This window comes from Argentina anserina, chromosome 5 (genome assembly GCF_933775445.1).
Source record: "Argentina anserina chromosome 5, drPotAnse1.1, whole genome shotgun sequence".
Taxonomy (NCBI): domain Eukaryota; kingdom Viridiplantae; phylum Streptophyta; class Magnoliopsida; order Rosales; family Rosaceae; genus Argentina; species Argentina anserina.
The window spans coordinates 1772314-1782948 of record NC_065876.1 but is presented as its reverse complement, the minus strand read 5'-3'; the positions used below and the strand labels follow the sequence as shown (position 1 = coordinate 1782948).

The following is a 10635-nucleotide window of genomic DNA, read 5'->3' as shown; positions in this document are numbered from 1 at the left end:
TGATGAAAATTCCCATATATGTTTTAATTTCATATAAGCGTGATACAATTGTAACTCCGTATCGACTTTACTGCTTTGAAGCTGCAGTTGGACTTGGTAGTTGCTAGCTATAGCTAACAAATCGATCAATCTGGTACTGCACGACGTTTGTACGTAGCTAACCTTTACAACGACGTCATTGAATAGACATTGATACAATTTCTTCAAGAGTCTCTGTGAAACTAGCTAGAAATGTACTATCGCGCTAGTGATTTAAAATGATGGGAAAAAAGGAGAGGTTGAGGTTAAACCTACTGTTGCATGCATGCTAGCAACGTTCACCATCTCCATTAAATTTACACGTACGTTCTAAAGCTTGTTTCAAATCCATAGGTACTGAATCTTGCATATACCAACCAAATTTAAGACTCACATTTATAATACAGTCGTCGTACAAGCTTACCTTTACTTTCCAATTTTACATTTATAATACAGTCGTCGTACGAGCTTACCTTTACTTTCCAATTTTAGTTTTTTTCTTCTTCTCATTCTTTTGTTTTTTTAACAAACTACTCAAAAGTATCGGACAACAATTTAGTTTACAAATAACTCATTACTTAATTTAATAAAATAAATAAGGACCAAATGATGGCAAATTGTCACATGTCATAAAATATTTTACTTTTGTATTACTCTTTGACTCATAGTGTTTGCTACTATCAATGAAGAGATTATCTGCTACTGTCGATTGTAAAAACTAAATGTTATTGTCGACTATAAAAACTAACTGCTACTGTCGAGTTAAAAACTAGCTGCTACTGTCGAGTTAAAAACTAGCTGCTACTGTCGACTTGGAATACACCTTTTACTGTCGGATATAAATCTAGCTGCTACTGTCAACTGAGAAATTAACTGTTACTGTGGTTTTTTGTGAGTAAAATTCAAAAATTCAAAATTTCTTAAAACATATGCAATATGATACTTTGAAAGTCCATGACATAAGAACAACTTTATATATTGGCACACCTCCAAATTGCAGATGGTTTTGCCGGAAAACTTAAATTTACCGGAAAAATGAGGAGAAAAAAATTTGTTAGATCTAGGAGTGACATTTGATAATTTTCACAAAAATAATGATATTTTAGATATTTTTACATTAATTAATTAACCAGTTTTGTTTTATTTATTCTTTTGGCCTGGACTTATATCCTAATTTGTATAAGAAATATAAAAAAGTGAGTTTTTAGTTAATCCAAATGTGATCTAGTAATTTTTTTTTCGGTAATAAGTTTCAAAAGTCACAATTCACGAATCCAAACGGATAGAATAGGGCAGCTAAGCTTAGCTGAGTAGAAAGTAATCAAAGTATGATAGATAAATATATTTGATAATAACTCTGATACGTACTAAGGGACGTACGTACGCGATACAAAGGGAGAGAAGAGGTACAATACTCTTGATTCCTGAATATTAAGCAACCAACGTTACAGCGCGCTAACAAGTGTCTCTGCCAAGGCAAACATGATGGAACATGGCCAAGGTTCCAAAAACAAGAAAGGCAAGTATCAAGGGTCCAAGTTGGGGCCAAAAGGAGGCATCTCCAAGAAGCCAAGGTTTGAAGGCAAGTGCTACAACTGTGAAAAGACTGGTCACAAGTCTGTCGACTGCAACAAACCGAAGAGGAACAAAAAGAAGGAGGCAAACCTGATTGAAGCCGTCACTCAGGAGGTTGCTGACATGAACCTCTGTTGTATGATATCGGAGAATAGCATGGAAAAAGTCAGTGATTATGACTGGGGACTAAATGACTTAGAGCTTTGGTATGACCAAGTCAAGTTTTTGGATTAATCTGTAGAACGGAACTGAAATTATCGAATAAATTGATGTATATTCTTAAGGTTTTTATGAGTATAAAACTCAGTGTTGACAAATGTGTTTTGTCTGAAATTGATATAGAGCCATGGGTGGTGGATTGTTTAAAATGACAATTGTCAAAAACTAGCTTTTTCACCTATATGGACGAGTCTTCCTAATTTATGATAGTGAAGAATATAATATATGTCAATTAACATGCATAAGTGTGAACTTGTGTAGAGGAAAAAACTGAGTAGATCATCTTTCCAAAGTGTTGAAAGAAACAGTGAACCCCTTGATCTGATTCATACATATTTGTGTGATTTAAAATCAACGTTATCTAGAGGGAATAATAAATACTTTATTACCTTCATAGATGATAGCACAAAATATTGCTATGTGTATTTGCTAAAATGCAAAAGTGAGGCTATAGAGAGTGAATAGAGAAGTTCACTCTCTATAAAAATAAGGTTGAGAACCAACTCAACAAAAAACTTAAGGCACTAAGAAGTGACCGAATGGGTGAGTATGAATCGCAATTTGCTGAGATTTGTGCTCAGAATGAGATTATACATCAAATGACTGCTCCATACTCACCACAATCCAATGGTGTAGTAGAACGCAAAAATCGTACTCTAAATGATATGATGAATGCTATGCAATTCAGTTATGGGATGCCACCCAACATGTGGGGAGACACGATTCTTACGGTAAATTACCTTTTATATAAGGTACCCAAAAAAAGAGAAAAGAAAACTCCATATGAGTTATGAAAAGGGAGAAAACCATCTTACACATACTTAAAAGTATGGGGATGTTTGGCAAAAGTGAAAATTCTTAAACCTAAAAAGGTGAAGAATGAGCCTAAAATAGTTGATTGCATCTTTATTGGATATGCACATATATGTTCGGCTTATCGATTCCTAATCCACGATTCGAATATTCCTGAAATCCATAAGGATACGATAATGGAATCGAGAAATGCATCATTCTTTGAAAATGTATTTCCACGGAAGTCTAGAGAGAATTTAATTCTTCTAAACGGGCACGTGAAGACAACCGAGCCGAAACTGATGATGCTCAGGATCAAGAATCTGAGTCGGAGTCCGAATCTGGGTCTGAGGCTGAGGTTTGATAGAGCGTTTTATTAAAACGTCTATAATAAACCCTGTAAAACATCATCGTTAGTATAGAATAAGCAGGAATCGTTCTTTCCGGGGAATTGAAGGGAACTCTAAACTTTTAGTGTTAACAAATAATGGGGGGGGGGGTTTGAGATTGATTATGAACTACTAAAATAAAATCTAAATTACTATTTACATGATCGACTTCTCTTTAACAAACTTAAACCAAATTTACCATTACACCACATAATTACAAGTTCGAACCTATCATGCATTCTAATTCGACCAATTACATACTTTTTAGACACCAATACAATTAGAGCCTTAGGGGATCATCTAATCATGCAAGATTTCAATTAACATTTAGATTGACTTAGGGCCTAATCTAAATTTGCATGCAATCGAATTCAATAACACTTAGAGTAGAAATCAAACAAGATTACATTTAAGCACCAAATCTTTGTTGGAGACATGTTTCATGTGTGGCGTCACCCACCATGGTTTCACATGCAAATTTTCAGAATTTTTACCACTTTTAATTAACACAAACCGAACCTACTTAGGGCATGATTCGATTTGTGTCAATATGGTTGATGAATTTAGCACTCAAACACAATCTTAGGGATTGCATCCAACCACTAAATTCATATGCACATATATGAAAATTATCTAAAAATATGAGAAAGATGATTAGAACACAACAATAGAAATACAAACTCATTAATTATAAGAACATAGATTTGGCATAGTCTCAAAAAAATATCAAATACAACTGAAATTTAAAACAAATACAAAACCAATATTTCCACATAAACAACAACTTACAATCTTCATAGACAAAGAATTGTAGATTAACACAAATAGACGAAGCCATGGAGATGAGTTGCGAGAATCACACGTTGTAGGAACCTTGGAGGTGTGTCTTCAATGGTGAAACTCGGTGGAGATGATGATGGTTTTGGGGTGGACGGCTTGGCTAATTTGTGAGGGAAGTTTATGGTGGTGTTTTGGTAGAGTTTTGGCTCTTGAATGCTAATGAGAAGTGATCCTATTTGAGAGGTGAAGCCATGTATATATAGAGGAAAGATGGAGGGTTTGAAATTGCTTCTTTCTTCCTATAAACATGCCATGCTTTAATCCCTAAAACATGGAAAATTTTATTCCCTAAAACATGTCATGCTTTAATCCATAAAACATGGAAAGTTTTATTCCCTAAAACATGTCATGTTTTATGTCTTTAATGATCATCTTCTATTTAATTGTTGCATGACTTGGCTCCATCTTTTTTTCTTTAATTATCTCTTCAATCCAATCTGAAAATAAGAAAATAAAATCATAAGTAAGAGATAATTAGTTTCAAAACCTAACAAGGATTCCTAGTCAAACTAGGACTCTAAACCAATTATGCGTTTTAACTCATGTAAGCACAAAAATGCATCTAATACCACTCAAGACTCTTATTACGACTCAATGACTCAATAGTACAACAATAAGGGCTAAGCAAAGTATAAATTGAGGTAAAAACATATTAAAAACGTCGCATAAAGTGCTCCTATCAAGGTTGAACCTAAACGAAGTAAAAGGGCAAGGACCGCAAAATCCTATGGACCTGACTTCCTGTCATATATGGTTGAAGGTGATCCCCGTACCTTTAAATAGGCAGTAAGCTCTACTGATGGTCCTCTATGGAAAGAAGCAATCAAAAGTGAGGTTGACTCTATCATGCAAAATCACACTTGTGAATTAGTGGATTTTCCACCTGGGTGTAAGCCTTTGACTTCCAAGTGGATTTTCAAAAAGAAATTAAAAGCTGATGGGTCAAGTGACAAATACAAGGCTAGACTTGTTATTAAAGGCTATAGGCAAAATGAGGGTTTAGATTATTTTGACACTTATTCTCCTGTGACGAGAATAACCTCCATACGGATGGTACTTGTAATTGCAGCGTTGCGCAAATTTAAAGTACACCAAATGGATGTAAAGACAGCTTTCTTAAATGGAGATGTAGAAGAAGAAATATACATGGAACACCAGAAGGTTTTTCTGCTCCTTCTTATAGTAAGAATGTGTGCAGATTGGTTAAGTCATTATATGGCTTAAAACAACCACCAAAACAATGGCATGAGAAATTTGATAATGTCATGATCACCAGTGGATTTAGAATAAATGAAGGTGATAAGTGTGTATATGTCAAAGACACTGAAAATGGATATATCATATTATGTCTGTATGTGAATGATATGCTTATCATTGGGAGCAACGATAAGAGGATCAAATCCACTAAGGACATGAAAGACTTGGGACTTGCTGATGTCATTTTAGGAATTAAAATTACGAGAACATCATAAAGGCTTGTGTTGAGTCAAACACACTATGTGGACAATATTCTTGGGAAATTTGACAAGGAAGGTTCTGGAATTGTCAGAACTCATGTAGATATGAATCTACATTTGTCCAAGAATAAAGGTGAAAATGTTTCTCAATTAGAGTATTTAAGAATAATTGAGAGTCTAATGTACTTAAAAATGTACAAGACCAGATCTAGCTTATGCGGTTCATAAGCTAAGTAGGTATAAGAGTAATCTTGGAGCTATGCATTGGTAAGCGATTGGAAGAGTACTCAAATACCTAAGGTATACTCGTATCTATGGGTTGCACTACACATCATACCCAGCTGTTATAGAAGGGTTCACTGATGTGAACTGGATATCTGACATGAAAGACTCAAAGTCTACTAGCGGATATGTATTTACGCTAGGGGGTTGCAGCCGTGTCCTAGAAGTCATAAAAACAAACAGTTATAACTAGATCCACAATGAAGTTTGAGTTTGTAGCACTAGACAAATGTGGGGAGGAAGCAGAATGGTTACGCCAGTTCATAGAGGACATTCCTAGATGGACAAAACATGTGCCTGCGATTGGTATACATTGTGATAGTCAATATGCAATTAGCAGGGCACAGAGCAAGATGTATAATGGTAAGTCTAGACAAATTCGTGGAAGACATAATACAATTAGACAATTACTCTCAACTGGAGTTATCTCTATAGACTATGTAAAGTCTAAGGATAATATTGCTGATCATTTAATCAAAGGGTTAAACAGAGAGTTATTTGAAAAATCATCGAAGGGAATGAGACTAAAGTCCATTGGAAATTAAAAATCACTACAGTGGATACCCAACCTAGCTGACTGGAGATCCCAAGATCTAGGTTCAAAAGGGAAAACAAAATTGTGGAGATTAGTTCGGATCACTGTGGGGAGTTCCCCAAGTCTATTCCTATGATGAAAAATAGTGATACCCGTAAGGATGAGGTTAAGCTAAAACTTTTAATGATTCTTATGCGTCGAGAAATCGAGCAGAGTAATGCGGGTTATTCTTAATTAAGAGATCACCTATGCAAGATAGAAGTGAGGCCGCTTCTAGGGGAGTTAATGAGGGCATAACTCTTATCAAACTACTTGCAGAACCAGGCATGTGTTCCATGGCCAAAATGGGCACAAAAATGAGAACCGAAGTGTACCAGGGAGACTCATGTGTGAAATATGTCATCATTTACACAAATGACGAATAGTTCAAAGACATCGTGTCTACTATTTAGTTAGTAAAGTAAGCATACTTTCATAAGGGAATGTTCAAATGGTCAAACCTACTTATCCTATGCAGGTTTCAACCGAAGAAATCTATCACTGAATTATATCGAGTCTTTGGTGGCCAATTTCATTCATGTGGGGAATTGTTGGAAAAATGGTTAATAAACCATTTAAACCCAAATTTTAATTGATTAATTAAATTAAGTTAAACTTATAATTAATCAAAGATGAACATAGATTTGAGTTCTCCATAATGAGGGCTACAAGATCATATGTTTATTTGTGTAATTTGGTTTGTGGGTGAATAACAATTGTCACTCAAAGATGGCTACTTAGAATGAGGAAAATGAGTTTGTCCCACATTGGAAAAAAGAAGTGTTGAAAAGACTTTATATAGAATCCATTGTGTATGGATTGTAAAGTGTGTAATCCCCCTTATACCCTCCCGCGCACGCGCACGGGGGTGCAAATCTCAGGTCACAATGGAAACTCGTGTATGCCTGTGCGACCAGCGGACACGAATGCAACACCGAATTGAGGGTCGGAACACAGATTCTTTTTGCATTTCCGAAAATTCGGTTTTGACATTTGAAATTCTCGTGACTGTTTAAATTCTTCTTTTGTAACAACTGTGTTATTGTGTGTTATGGAGAATTATAAGAGAATTGAAATCAGTGCTTATAACATATGTAACTCATATATGTTATGATCTTTTGATTTCTATAACTGTCATCCTATTCATTGCTGATTGCAAATCCTCACTGTATAAATAGCAACCATCATTTCTTTGTAAATCATCCATTCGAAACACAATCTGCTCTCCCACTCTTAAAGTCCTTAGCCGTTCTCTGGTGATAGAAATAGGTACATTTCGAGTTCGTTGAGGGTTCTAGTTAGTAGTGCAACTTCCTAGAATCGTTTAGTCGTTGTATCCTAGGAGACAAGCGCCAAGCATCCTTCCACCGGTAGAGGAGGCGTAAACGTCTTAAGGACAGTGTGGTATCACACACGTCTCGACTAGTTCTTTCATCACCAATCGTTCGGTATTTTGGTTGAATTTCTTTTCGTGTTCTTCGTTATTAAAGTTACATGCTTAGTTTTTGTTTTATAATTATTTATAATTCATTTTATTAAATTATATTTGCAATATAGCACTGTGATTTCTAACACATTTTACATGCATGCTGCTCTTTGATTCTGCAGCCTAATCTATACAGGTTTTTGCTTCAAGTTTCTTTGTTTTAAAAGTTTTGTCAATTGTCATAGATATAATTTACTGCTCCTCTTGATTAAACTTGAATTGGTTCACAAATAGCCTAATATGTACATATTTCTCTACAAAAAAGCACTGATTGGTTACTCAATTGGTTGATCGACGAATTGACGTATTGGTTCAAATCTGAATTGATTAAACATCCTGAACATTGGTTCTTTACATTAATTAATCATATCCACATTTGATTTATATGTGGATGCATGAATCTTTGTCAGCACCATAGAATTGCATATATCTATTATGTTAGGAAATCATGATAGTTTAAAGAATTTATATTCAGTCATTCTCAGGGGCGGAAGTAAGTGGCGGGCTGGTAGGGTTATAGCCCATCTGAAATTTTGGCTAAAATATCCCCAACTATATGTATATCATGATCTCTTCCCTTCTTTCCTTGTTTGGCTGTTAGTTTCGTTAACGAGCGCTCTTTCTGAGCCCAAAGATTTTATCTTTGTTTTTGTTATGCTGCAACTTGTTATAGCCAAGCAATAAGAAGTTGATGAATTCATCTAAGTGTTTAACGTTGGTAGTTTTGATTGGATCATTGAATTTGAAGTTTGTTTGAGACACTGCCCATTTGATCGAATTTTTTATGCAAAGTATACTTGCTCTTGTTGTTTCTGGGAGGCTTTGTTCATGAAGTTACATTCCTTTTCTCGTCATATTTCAATGTCTCAAATTGGGATTATCTGGGTTCGTTTAGGGTTCTTTAGAGATTTGTAATTTGTTCTGCAAACCAAAAATTGAATTGAGTTCGTTATTATTGAGGTATCTCTTGTTTTTCGTATAATTTTCATTCTCTTATTATTTCTTATCGTGAGATGCTGAGAAATTTGATGTGGATCGGATCTCATGTATTGTGGCTACTCAAATAGTTATTATGAGGATTTTCCAGTTTTCCTTTGCAATTGGTCATATTTTTCGACTTTCCGAGTTATCAAGCTCTAATAATGAATGAAGTTGTTTTGTTATATGACTTATATCATAGGATATGGAAACTATATGCCTAGAGTGAGGTTTCTAAGAATGGTGGTATATTTTGAAACTTGAAGTAAATCTTTATTGAAATCAGTTCGAAGAAATTCGACTTTTTAGCTCATATAGAATATGAAGTGAATAGTATGTCATTTACCATTTGATATCCGATAATGTTGATTCTTGATTCTTAATTTCTTATCATATGTCATGGACACAAGTTTGCAACTTATTCTGGAAGTGAAAATCAGCTTCATGGATGATGGTCTTGGGAAGATAAAAGTGATTCCAGATCATTTTAAAGCATCCCCACCCAGTGGTGACTTTTCTCAAAACGTAACTTCATCTATTTCACGGCTAAGAGCAGATAATTGCTTGAGGCTAATTTCATATGTTCTACATCGAAATATAATGTAAATTGAAAAACTGTGTGTTGATTGTATTCACTTTGCTTGATCTCAAAACGTAACTTCATCTATTTCACGTCCAAGAGCAGATAATTGCTTGTGTTTTGTGCAGATTGGAACATGTTGATGAAATTTTGCGATCTGCTCGTCTGTCTGGCTATTTGTACATTCGAACTGTAATGACTCTTAAGTATTAACAAGTCAAATTCTACTTTGAATTAATGTTGCCAAATATGGTCTGCTCACTTTAATTTTTGTTTTCTTTATAATAGAGATGGACAACATTACCAGGAGAACCTCCTCCCCTTGATGATACTGATGTTGATGACTGGCTTCCGTGCTTTGTTGTCTTGCAAGGGACCTGTATGTTCTTCTACTTGTTATCCACAAGTAAGCATTTAATCAGACTTAGTCCTGTTTCTTGTGCCTCCTTAACAAGATAGAATTTAATGCTGTAAGATATCCTGGTTTGATTGATTGGCCCTGATTTCTCATTTCATTGCATTGTGCATTTCGTTTAAATCTTAATTTATGGTCAAAAACTCAAACCAAACTTTGAAGCTCATACGAAATTCTCCATCATGGCTTCTCCTATAAAGTGTAACATAATATGTTCACTGATGAGCTTTATTTCTTGTTCATTTTTCAGATATAAGTCCTCAAGACTCTACCCTATTATGAGTATTATATGATATTATTGAAATAGGCCCCTTGCCAAGCTTTACACGAGATGATGAAGGAACTCGATATGCATTTTATATTTTAACACGTCAAGGACTGCGGTACGAGTGCTCTAGTGTTTCTGAGATACATGTAGGGTAGGACGGGGTTTCTGTTTCAAGATTGACATTTTTTTTGGCTTAGTCTTGAAATATGTGATCAATCCCGTGATTTTCGTCCATCTTTATGTCCCTCATGTTGTATTTTTGAATTTAAATAGTAAAGGCGTTAGGATGAGTCTCTAATTGGGTTCCAAACCTCAAACAAAATTTTGTATGCATGTGAAAAATAGCCCTACCCATCTTGAATTCCTAGTTCCGCCCCTGGTCATTCTTTTATACTCTGTGAGTTTCATATATATGGTCTTGTTGTTAATCTTTAATTTGTTGATGTATGCAGTGTGTATCCTGAAACACCCCGCCCAAAACTAACCTATTTACGTAGTAAAAAGCTTATTTAAATCAATATTAACCCATATTCTAATTTAGAATATTTGTGGTTGCACCTAAATCTTGGTTGGGCTGCTTACGTACCCTTTAAAAGGGATCAACTAATTCGTAGTTCAATTTAGTAAGATATATCACAAATATGATCAAATAAATTAGTCAAGAATCTCATTCTCAAGTAATTCAATAACCAACATATCTGGTAAGTTTGATTAATTAATCATTCCTCTCTAGGGCGAAAATAGAACAATCCAACGGGTGGA

General features: G+C 34.9%; 1 pseudogene; it reads left to right on the top strand.

The window, feature by feature from the left end:
• Positions 1-9009: 9009 nt before the first annotated feature.
• LOC126793903 (uncharacterized) lies at positions 9010-10028 on the top strand (annotated as a pseudogene).
• Positions 10029-10635: the final 607 nt, after the last annotated feature.